Source organism: Macaca nemestrina, chromosome 2 (assembly GCF_043159975.1).
Source record: "Macaca nemestrina isolate mMacNem1 chromosome 2, mMacNem.hap1, whole genome shotgun sequence".
NCBI classification, from domain to species: Eukaryota; Metazoa; Chordata; class Mammalia; order Primates; family Cercopithecidae; genus Macaca; species Macaca nemestrina.
This window is the reverse complement of record NC_092126.1, coordinates 185,314,752-185,327,039: the sequence shown is the minus strand read 5'-3', so window position 1 is coordinate 185,327,039 and position 12,288 is coordinate 185,314,752. Positions and strand designations below refer to the sequence as shown.

General features: G+C 36.1%; 1 long non-coding RNA gene and 1 pseudogene across 5 annotated transcripts in view; one reads left to right on the top strand and one right to left on the bottom strand.

Moving 5' to 3' along the window:
* LOC105477442 (uncharacterized) overlaps nt 1-12,288 on the bottom strand; it is an 82,037-nt gene that overhangs the window by 66,904 nt on the left and 2,845 nt on the right. For 2 of the 5 annotated variants that reach the window (XR_011620403.1, XR_011620402.1), the window contains exon 2: nt 8,104-8,219. The exons of the other annotated variants lie outside the window; for them this stretch is intronic. This is a non-coding gene — a long non-coding RNA (uncharacterized lncRNA). The remainder of the gene's footprint in view (nt 1-8,103; nt 8,220-12,288) is intronic. 5 annotated transcript variants of the gene reach the window in all.
* LOC105477583 (fatty acid-binding protein 5 pseudogene) lies at nt 5,250-6,508 on the top strand (annotated as a pseudogene).

The following is a 12,288-nucleotide window of genomic DNA, read 5'->3' as shown; positions in this document are numbered from 1 at the left end:
GTCAGAGGCCGGGCGCGGTGGCTCAAGCCTGTAATCCCAGCACTTTGGGAGGCCGAGATGGGCGGATCACGAGGTCAGGAGATCAAAACCATCCTGGCTAACACGGTGAAACCCCGTCTCTACTAAAAAAAAAAATACAAAAAACTAGCCGGGCGTGGTGGCGGGCGCCTGTAGTCCCAGCTACTCGGGAGGCTGAGGCAGGAGAATGGCGTGAACCCGGGAGGCAGAGCTTGCAGTGACCTGAGATCCGGCCACTGCACTCCAGCCTGGGCGACAGAGCGAGACTCCGTCTCAAAGAAAAAAAAAAAAAAAAGCGAGTCAGAATACTCTAATATTCTTGACAACGCTGAAACCTTCTTGAAAGCACACAGCTATTCCAGGTCAGAGAAGAGGCTGATGACAGATGTACGTGGACTTGTGGTGGAATCTTTCATTATATATAGGTATTGAATGCTCTGGTGCATAAGCAGGTTCTTTTATGACTTTCTAGAAAGTTGGAGCACTTTTTAAAATTTCAGTTTTTATTTTAGATACGAGGGTACATGTGCAGGTTTGTTACCTGGGGATATTGTGTGATGCTGAGGTTTGTCACCTAGGTAGTGAGCATAGCACCTGATAGGTTAGCTTTTCAATTCATATTCCTCTTCTTCCCTCCTCACTGACATTATTTTTTTACTTAGTTGGCATTTTGTTCATTTACCTGATAGACTCATTGTGGTTTTTTGTTTTTGTTTTTGTTTTGAGACAGAATCTTGCTCTGTCAGCCAGGCTGGAGTACAGTGGCATGATCTCAGCTCACTGCAACCTTCGTCTCTAGGGCTCAAGAAATTCTCCTGCCTCAGCCTCCCGAGTAGCTGGGATTACAGGTGTGTGCCACCATACCCAGCTAATTTTTGTATCTTTAGTAGAGACGGGGTTTCACTATGTTGGCCAGGCTGGTCTCGAACTCCTGAGCTCAGGTAATCTGCCCACCTCGGCCTCCCAAAGTGCTGGGATTACAGGCATGAGCCACCGCGCCAGCTGACAGACCCATTCTTAAATGAGCCCTAGGTTCAGGTCATCCAGAAGGGGTTATAGCAGTGCCAGCTCCAAGCCACTCTCAATAAATAATATTTAATTTCTATTTATTATAAAAATAAAAACTATAAATATAATTCATACAAAAATTATATAAAGAAAAACATAGCTTGATGAATTATTAGGGAGTGAAAACTTATGTAATAATCTTAAATATCAAGACATGGAACATTTGGTGCCCTCTAAAACTGTGTGTATTTTTAAATTACAACCTCATTCCTTGCCTTATCATCTGCCAAAAATTACATTTTTCTTTCCTCATTTCTGATTCCTACCCATTTTACTTATTTTTCTTTTCTTTTTGTCTTATTGAATTGACTAGAATATTTAGTACAACACTGAAGTGATAAAAGCAGGAGTCCTTGTGTCATACCTGATCTCAAAAGGAAAAATTCAAAGTTTTACTACCCAGGTGACATTTTCTATAAGTCTTTGGTACTTAATTTTATTAAATAATTTATTTTCTATTAGAAGTTAATAATTTTATCATATAAAGGTTACTAAATGTGTCCAATACTTTTTTGCATATTTTCTTTTAATTTATTAATGGGTCAAAATATAGTAATACATTTTCAAACACCAAAGCAGCCTTGGAAGAAACCATGTTAGTCATATTTTAGTTTTTGTATAATGCAAGATTCAGTCTGCTGATATTTAAGTATTTTTATGTATATGTACATAAATGAGACTTTCCTGTAAATTTTCTCTCTCATAACTAGGTTGTGGAAATCTCATAAAATTTTGGAGGAGTCTATTCTCTTTTTGCATTTCTGTTTTCTACCAGTTTTAGTTTTACAATCTATGGGGAAAAGGTTGCAGACTTCTAAATGGCATCATGTTCCTCAGTTTAGAGACTTGCATTAGTAATTAAGTCAGCTTGCTTTGCCTTGGCAGAGAGAGAATCAGAATTTACACCTTTCAGAAATTGTTATTGACTGCCGTTTTACAGGTTCTATTGACATTCTCAAAGACAAGGCTGCAAACCCCTCATAGATACAATATATTCCTCTAGAGATGAACATTCTCCTTTTGTCAGTGATCTACTCTTACTGGAATGTGTCATTGGCATTACCCATTATAAAACAGGCATTTGGGGTATTAGAATTATTTTATTGCTTTTAGTGGTAAAAGCTGGCTCCACCAAAGTACACTAACAGTCATTTACCCCTGAAGGAACTGTATCTAGCTTCAGTAGACTTATGAATCCAAAATCACACTAGATGAAAAGGTACAGCTCAGTTGTAGAGCATTTGATTCCTGAATCACACTAGTCAATGCTGAGGGCTGGGGGGCACTGGGAGTCAGCATGAACCTTTTGCCAAAGACTCTAGTCTGCAAGTACAGGGATACTTTCCTTACAAAGTCATTCTGTGTTAGGATCATATGGCCATTATGGCACTGCTTAAGATGCAGCCCTCTCTGAGGCTCTCAAAGCAAGTTTTTGTTCTGTACTCAATTTAAATATAGATTTACATTTGATCCCTTTATGTCTCTGAACTCATAAGAACCTCATATGTATTAATATATCCATGTACTAATGCCAAAATCCAAATAGTCACACAAAGCATATGGCCTCTTTGTTATGAGTAAGGTTGCTAATAGTCGAATTTGAAATGTATCTCATGATCTCAGCACTTAACTAATTAAGCTGGATTTTATATTTGAACTGGATTGATAGATGATTTTCAATTACTCAATTCATACATCAGGTTTGAAGTCTAGTACTATCTTTGTGCCCAAGCTAGACAGAGACATCACAGGAAAGAAAAACTACAGACCAATATTTACATTGGACATAATCACAAAAAATCTTTTACAAAGTACTAGCTAATTAAATCCAGTGCTATTTAAAGTATAATGGACCATGATGAAGTAAGGCTCATCCCAGAAATGCCAGAACATTTAATGTCTGAAAATCAAATCAATTAACGTAATATACTAGTAGAATAAAGGCAAGAGACTATATTAACAGCTTAGTAGATGTATTAAAGAGTATTTGACAAAATTCAACATATATTTTTAATAAAAATTCTTAGCAAACTAAGAATAGAAGAAAACTTCCTCAATCTGAAGAAGTTCACCTATTAAAAAAATATACAGCCAAGACCATACTTAATAGTGAAAGAGCAAATGATTTCTACCTGAAGTCAGAAATACTCTCATTACTTTTACTCATTACTGTACTCAAGGTCTTAGTTAGTGCTATAAGGCAAGGAAGAGAAACAAATGTAGATTGGAAAGAAAGAAGTAAAACTATCTTTGTTCATATATTGCATAATTGCTTAAGTAGAAATTATATAAGATATAATATATAAAACTAATAATTTAATGTCACAATACAGTATAAATAAAAATAAACTATTTCTACATATTAGCAACAGAAAATGAAATTAAAAATAGAACACTGTTCATAATAGCATATAAAAGTAGAAGACATAGTATATTTAAAAACAGATGTGCAAAATCTGGTATACTAAAAAGTGCAAAAATTGCTTAGGAAAATCAAGTAATATCAAAATAAAAATGTTGATAGACTTAATATTGTTGAGATGGCAGATCTTGTGAAAGTGATCTGTAGATTCAATGCATCCTGGTCAAATACCCAACAGGCTTTTTACAGAAGTAGAAAAACTGATTATAAAATTTATATACCATTTGATTTTAAGACTTACTCTACAGCTACAATAATCATTGCTAATGCAATAAGTAAAAACACACATGTATTTTAATGGGATAGGATAGCTTCCTGCAAAAAATATACATTCATATTGTCAATTGATTTTTAACAAAGGTGCCATGGTAATTCAATAAAGAAAGGATATGTATTCTAATAAATAGTACTGGGATAACTGAATATTCAGCTGGAAAAAAAAACTAGTCTTGAAATTTTACTCACCTTATGAGCAAAAATGAATTCAAAATGGATAATGTTACCCTCATCTGATCACTATACATTGTATATATCAAAACACCACTATGTACTGCATAAATATGTACAATTACCATGTATCATGTATCAAGTAAAAAAATAAGTAAAAAATGGATGATGAATTGAAAAAATATAGGAGCCCAAATCGTAAAACTTTTAGAAGACAATAAAGTAGAATATCTTTGTGATATTATTAAGAAAATATTTTAAATATGACATAAAAACATAAATGATAAAAGAAAAAAATGTTAAGTTGGGTTAAATTGGACTTCATCAAAATTAAAATTTTTGTTGAAAGATTATATTAAACATATAAAAAATACAAAAAGTCAAGTCACAGATTACAAAACATGTATCTGACAATGAACTTGTAACCTGAATATACAGAAAATTTTTATAATGCAATAATGGAAGACCAAATAAACAAAAACACATGGGCAAAAGAGTTGAACAGACACTTCATAAAAGAAGATATAGGAGAAGCCAAAAAGCACTTGAAAAGATCCTCATTCCCTTGCTCATTAGGACTATGAAAAATTAGAACCACCGTTAGATATCACTGTACACCCGCCAGAATAGCTAAAATTAAGGTTCGATAATAACAGGTGCTGATACTAATGTGGAGAAACTGGAATCTTCACATAATTCTGAAAATTCAAAAATATGACAGCTGCTTTGTAAAACAACTAGCCATTTACAATGTATACTAAATATACATTTATCACACAAACCAGCAATCCCACTTCTTGGTGTGTTACCAAGAGAAATGAAAGATTGTTTCCACACAAAAGCTTGCATCTGTATACAGATAGTAGTTTTATTCACAATAGCCCCAAATTGAAAGCAACCGAAATATCCTTACACTGGTACATGGATAAGCAAATTATAGCATGCCACACATACAATGGAATATTACTGTGGTAGTCAGAATCCAGTCAGGACAGAGGAACTACTCAGTAATTTTAATAGGGAATTTTTGCTAAAAAGAATCCCCAACTGATAACAGAAGGTTAACAGGGAATAAAAGAGAATGCTAAAAATACCCTAGGACTGAAGTACAGTTCCTAAGGGAGGAACAAACTTGGAAAGGATCTTCCTCAAGGCTGTGAATCAGGTGTCTCTGGAGAGTGTATGTCCGCTACCTACTGGATGGTAAAGAAATTTGCCGGGTTGTGTAGGTCAGGGCTTGTCAGCAACCTTTGATTGAGGCTGGCATGGCAGCAATTGCAGGCTGAGACCAGGAATGAGAGGAACTTTTCTTCCAGGGAGCTGGTGGACCAGAGAAGCATGCCTTGTGAGAAGGACATCACAGGCAAGGTTGACAACAAAAGTTACTGGATGGGAGTGTCATTGCATGTCCGTTATGCATGTCACTGGAAAGTGTGCCATGGGAGCAAAAGGAGTAGCTCATCACATCCAATAAGAAAAGTCCTTTTCTCCTAAAGTATATTTAAAGTGCATTTACTGGTAAAACTTAATATTTTGCCAGCTGAGAAAGGAATGTTGACAGGGTTCAGCTCTAGTATCATAAAGCAGAGAAATTAAGGGAGAATTTGAAACTGAGAAGCCTAGTCTATCACTTTGGCTATTCAGCTTCCACACGCACCTTACTATGCGCATTTGGACAACTGTACAGCAATAAAGCAACTCTATATCTCTGCCTGACAACATGAGAGAAGAGGTACCATCCCAAAAGTCATTGTGTTTGTTGCCGGCTGTATTAATTACTCTTCGAATTCAGTCATGGACCAATTGAATATTCTTTTGCCTAAAGACTAAACGGCAAAGTTTTCTTTCAACAACTTCTATGTAAAAGATTAACGAGGACAGCGCGCTGCCACGCCGACGCCGACCCCGCTCTGCACGTCAGCCCGCCCGCGCCCACCAGGGCCACAGTTCAGCAGCTGGATGGAAGGTGGCGCCTGGTGGAGAGCAAAGGCTTTGATGAATGCATGAAGGAGCTAGGAGTGGGAATAGCTTTGCGAAAAATGGGCGCAATGGCCAAACCAGACTGTATCATCACTTGTGATGGCAAAAACCTCACCATAAAAACTGAGATGACTTTGAAAACAACACAGTTTTCTTGTACCCTGGGAGAGAAGTTTGAAGAAACCACAGCTAATGGCAGAAAAACTCAGACTGTCTGCAACTTTACAGATGGTGCATTGGTTCAGCATCAGGAGTGGAATGGGAAGGAAAGCACAATAACAAGAAAATTGAAAGATGGGAAACTAGTGGTGGACTGTGTCATGAACAATGTCACCTGTACTCGGATCTATGAAAAAGTAGAATAAAAATTCCATCATCACTTTGGACAGCAATTAACTAAGAGAATGACCAAGCTTAGTTCAATGAGCAAATCTCCACACTGTTTCTTTTTTTTTTTTTTTCATTACTGTGTTCAATTATCTTTATCACAAACATTTTACTTGTAGCTATTTCAAAGTGTATTGGATTAATTAGGATCATCCCTTGGTTAATAAAGAAATGTGTTTGTGCAAAAAAAAAAAAAAGATTAATAAGAAAAAGAGAGAAGAAAATGGTTAGCATATACAAATAAACACACAGGTATAACACTGATATGGTTTGGCTGTGTCCCCACTTGAATCTCATCTTGAATTCCCATGTGTTGAACTTGATGGGAGGTAATTGAATCATGGGGGCAAGTCTTTCCCATGCTGTTCTCATGATAGTAAATAAGTCTCATGAGATCTGATGGTTTTAAAGAGAGGCATTCCCCTGCACAAGTTCTCTCATTTTTTGCCTGACGCCATCCATGTAAGACGTGACTTTTTCCTCCTTGCCTTTTGCCATGATTTTGAGGCTTCCCCAGCCACATGGAACTGTAAGTCCAATTAAACCTCTTTCTTTTGTAAATTGCTCATTCTGGGGTATGTGTTTATCAGCACCGTGAAAAAGAACTAATACAACACATAGAAAATGGGTAAAGACACTAGTCTTCATTTCTGTAATTGGTCATGAGGCTAAAGTTTACATCTATGACCTTTTCCTTTCACTACACATTCTAAGTCTCCCTTGCCATCAAACAAAACCTCAGCTAGTTAGAATTCTTTTCCTTGTGGAGTGTTGTAAACCTTCATTTCCAAGGGGTCTGAGTCTTTAATAGCCATTCATTTATTTGGTGGCTGTAATATTCCACTAAAATTTACTAAAAGGAAGGAAATGCTGTGAGCAGCCCCAGAGAATCCCATGTGTTTCAAAATAGCTATCTCTGTCTCCATTGTGGAGTAGCAATCCGATTTTCTCTACTAAACAGGATCAATTACTCAAGTCAGTATAATAACCCTTTAATTTACTTGTTGGTTCAGTAGCATGAAGAACCCAAAATGGTCGGGTGACAGTCTCAATTTCTAGTTCAATGGAACCATTATTTTATCCTTGATGGAAGCATCTCCTTCTTGGAGACCAAGACCTCCAAAATACCAGAGTCTTAGTTGCCAGAACAAGACTCCAAAATTCTGTGAGTAGGTTATTTGGGAAAACAGTGAGAGGACCTGCCCATTTGTGGTTCTATCCAATTATTTCTGGACTCGTGTATTCCGGCTATGGGGAAATTGCACTATATAACAGAATTTAATTAAAAGAATATAATCAATCATGTAAGACAAAATTTCATGCTTTGAGGGTGTTGTCTCCAATTTATTATGTAACTGAGTCTTCAGAAGGAATTGAATCTTTCATGTAGGCCTGTTGCTTCCAGGTAATGGAGTAAGACAAGTTAATTTTATGGTCATGAGCCCATTGCTATACTTCCTTTGAATTGCTTAATCATAAGAGGCTGTGGAGAAGAGGGAATGCTTATACACTGTTGGTGGGAATACATTAGTTCAGCTACTGTGGAAAGCAATTTGGAGATTTATCAAAGAACTTAAAACAGAACCTACTGTTTGACCAGTAATCCCGTAAATGGGTATATCTCCAAAAGAAAAAACAAAAACAAAAAAACAGTTCTACAAAAAAGGCATATGCACTCATTTGTATGTTCATCACAGCACTATTCACAATAGCGAAGGCATAGAATCAACCTAGGTACCCACCAACGATGGATTGATAAAGAAAATGTGGTACATACATACCATGGAATACAACACAGCCCTAAAGAACAAAATCATGTATTTGCAGCAATGTGGATATAACTGGAGGCCTCAGCATCGGACAGTATATCCACATAACGAATTTGCACATGAATCCCCTGAATCAAAAATAAAAGTTAAAATTATAAAAATAAACAAAATAAAAATACAAAAATATGGCATGCTTATTTTATAATATTCAAATTAATTCAAATTATATAAACAGGTATAGAGTAAAAATAGAAAGCTCCTCTTATATTCCCCCATCTCCTTCTAACTCCATGGACAAAATTACTGTTAACATTTTATTTTTCCAAGTTTTTTACTATGTAGATAAAGATATAATTTTACATAATTTGTATATGTATTATATCTACACACACACAACTTTTTAGACCCAAATTGAATCATATGCTATGTTCAGTAGCTTGCTTTACTTACTGAACAGTATATCAAATACATCTTTCCAAGTGAGTTCATATAAATCCTTTCATTTTATATTTTATTGTAATAAATAAATATATTTAGTATTTTGAGGAATCTTCCTCTTTTTTTTCATAGGGGCTGCACCATTTTAAATTCCCTCCAACAGCACAAAAGGGTTCCCTTTTTCCCCACATTCTTGCCAATATTTTTTTTTAAAGTCATCCTAAAAGGTGTAAGGTGATAGTGCAGTTTTGATTTTCATTTCCTTGATAATTACTGAAGTTGAGGACATTTTTATCTACCTGTTGGCCATTTGTATGCCCTCTTTGGAGAAGTATGTTCTTTCTAATATTTTAAACAGGTTATTTGGGGTTTTTTTCTGTTTTTGAATTGAAGGAATTCCTTCAACTGATAGTTTAGATATTAATCCCTTATCTCCTATATGGTTCACAAATATTTTCTCCCATTCTGTAGGTTGAATTTTTAGCCTGTTAATTGCTATTTTTTTTAATATGCAGGAACTCTTTTTTAGTATGATGTAGTCTCACTTTTTTGTTTTTGCTTTAGCTGCCTGTGCTTTTGGTGTCATAGCCAAGAAATCATTGCCAAGACCAGGGTCATGAAGCTTTTCCCAGGTTTTCTTCTAGAAATTTTACAGTTTCTGGTCTTACAGCTAAGTCTTTAATTCATTTTGAGTTGATTTTTGTGGATGGTTTAAGATAAGGGTTAAATTTCTTTTCTTTCTTTCTTTTATTTTTGTTTCTTTTTGAACAGAGTATCCCTCTGTCACCCAGGCTGGTGTGCAGTGGTGCAATCATGGCTCCCTGCAACCTCTGCCTCCTGAGCTCAAGCGATCCTCCCACCTCAGCCCCCTGAGTAGCTGGAACTACAGGCCGTACCACCATGCCCAACTAAGTTGTGTATTTTTGGTAAAGATGGGGTTTTGCTATGTAGCCCAGACTGGTCTCTAACTCCTGGGATCAAGCAATCTGCCCACCTCGGCCTCCTAAACTGTTGGGATTAGGCATACGCCACGGCACCCATACAGGGTTTAATTTTATTCTTAAGCATGTGGATATCCAGTTTTCCCAACACCATATGTATAACAGACTATTCTCTGCCAGTTGTGTATTTTGGCACCATTGTTGAAGATCCATTGCCTGTATGTATGGTTTCATTTCTAGGCCCTCTATTTTATTGCATTGGTCTATTTGTCTTTCCTAATGCCAATACCATACTATTTTAATAGCTGTAGGTTTGTAATATATATTGAAATCAGAAAGTGTTATGCCTCCAGCTTTGTTCTTTTTTCTCATGATTTTTTAGTTATTCTTGGTCCTTTGTGCTTCCATTTTAGTATTAATTTTTCTGTTTCTGTAAAAATGCCATTAGGATTTTGACAGAGATTGTATCAAATCTGTAAATAACTTTGGATAGTATAGATATTTTAAAAATATCATGTCATTCAATCTATGAACACAAGATGTCATTCCTTTTATTTGTGTCTTCTTTAATTTCTTTTATCAATGTTTTGTAGCTTTGAGTGTACAAGTCTTTTATCTTCTTAGGTTTATATTTAATTGTCTTATTATTTTGGATGCTATAGCAAATGAGATTATTTTATTAATTTTCTTTTCAGATAGTTCATTGTTAGTATAGAGAAATACAGCTGATGTTTTATGTAGATTTTGTAATTTGCAACTTTCTGAATTCATTTATTAGTTCTAAAAGGTTTTCAGTATAATCTTTGGCGTTTTATACTATATAATTATGTCATCTGCAAACAGAGATAATTTTACTTCTTTTCTAATTTGGAAGCTTTTTATTTCTTTTCCTCGCCTAATTGCTCTGGCTAGGACTTCTACTGCTATATTGAATAGAAGAGGAGAGTGGGCATCCTTTTCTTGTTCCCAATATTAGAGGAATAGCTTTCAGTTTTTCACCACTGAGTATGATGTTAGCTGTGGATCTTTCATATACTTTTCATTATAATTCTTTATTTTGTTGAAGTAATTTCCTTCTATCCTGAGTTTATTGAAAGTTTTTACGCTGAAAACAATGCTTACTTTTGTCACATGGTTTTTCTGCATCTATTGAGATGATCGTGTGATTTCTCTTCTTTGTTCTATCGGTATGGTCTATCACATTAATTGATTTTTGTATGTTGAACCATCCTTGCATCCCAGGGATAAATGTCACTTGGTCACAGTGTATGGTCCCTTAAATATGTTACTGAATTCAGTTTGCTATTGTATGGTTGAGGAGCTTTACATCAATGTTTGTCAGCAACATTGGCCTGCAGCTTTTCTTTCTTGTATTGTTTCTGTCTGGATTGGTATTAGAGTAATACTGGCCTGATATTAGTTTAGAAGTGTTTCCTTCCCTCTGATTTTTGGAAAAGATTGAGAAGGATTGGCATTAGTTATTCTTTAAACAGTTGGTAGAATTAATCAGTGAAGCCATCTGGTTCTGTTTTTTGTTGTTGTTGTTGTCGTTGTTAAAACAGTTTTGATTTACTGATTCAATTTCTTTATTTGTAATAGGTCTGTACAGACTTTTTATTTCTTCATGACTCATTCTTGGTAGGTTGTATGTTTGTTGAAACTTATCCATTCCTTCTAAGTTATGCAATTTATTGATGTGTAATTGTTCACAGTAGTCTCATGATCTTTCTGTATTTCTGTGGCATCAGTTTTAAAGTCTCCTCTTTCACTTACATTTTATTTATCTTCGTGCTCCCTTTTTCTTCTTTTAGTAAGTCTAGCTAAAGTTTTATCAGTTGGGTTGTCTTTTCAGAAAACCAACAGTTAGTGCCTCAAGCAGCCCCCAGAGAAATCAGAAAATTGAACATGTAGTATAGTTCTTATCTTACTTACCCAGGGAGAAGCTGGGAGCTGGAGGTTTCTCCCTAATCATAGTGCTGTGCCAGGGGCAGGAATTATGGCAAGAGGCTGTCTTGAACCTTCCTACTGGCTTCAATGTGGCAGTTTTAAGCTGGCCTGGGCTACAGAAATCTCTCAACTAGTCTCTGGATTTCTTACGAAGGAAATTGGTCTGTGTATTGTTGAATCTGTGTGTCCATGAGGAGGGTCTAGGGCTTCCTATTGTGCCCTCTTGCTGACATCCCATCAGACTGTGATTTCAGTTAAGAGGCAAAGACTGGTATGTGCCATTTTATTTCTGTAAGCACTCTTGTGCACTCAGAATCTATCCCACACCACAGTACTTGAAGTTATTATGGACCAGTTGGGTTTCCAAGGCACATGCTTCAATTGCTACTACAGGTTTAGCTTGATTAACTGTGAGGTTACTGTGCTATAAATTATCAACCATTATCAGCTGGGCATGGTGGCTCATGCCTGTAGTCTCAGCACTTTGGGAAGCTGAAGCAGGCAGATCACCTTAGGTCAAGAGTTTGAGACCAGCCTGGACAACATGGTGAAACTCCATTCTACTAAAAATACAACAATTAGCCGGGTGTGCTGGCAGAGACACAACAAAAAAAAGAGAATTTTAGACCCATATCCCTGATGAACATTGATGCAAAAATCCTCAATAAAATACTGGCAAGCCGAATCCAGCAGCACATCAAAAAGCTTATCCACCATGATCAAGTGGGTTTCATCCCTGGGATGCAAGGCTGGTTCAACATACGCAAATCAATAAACGTAATCCAGCATATAAACAGAACCAAAGACAAAAACCACATGATTATCTCAATAGATGCAGAAAAGGCCTTTGACAAAATTCAGCAGCCCTTCA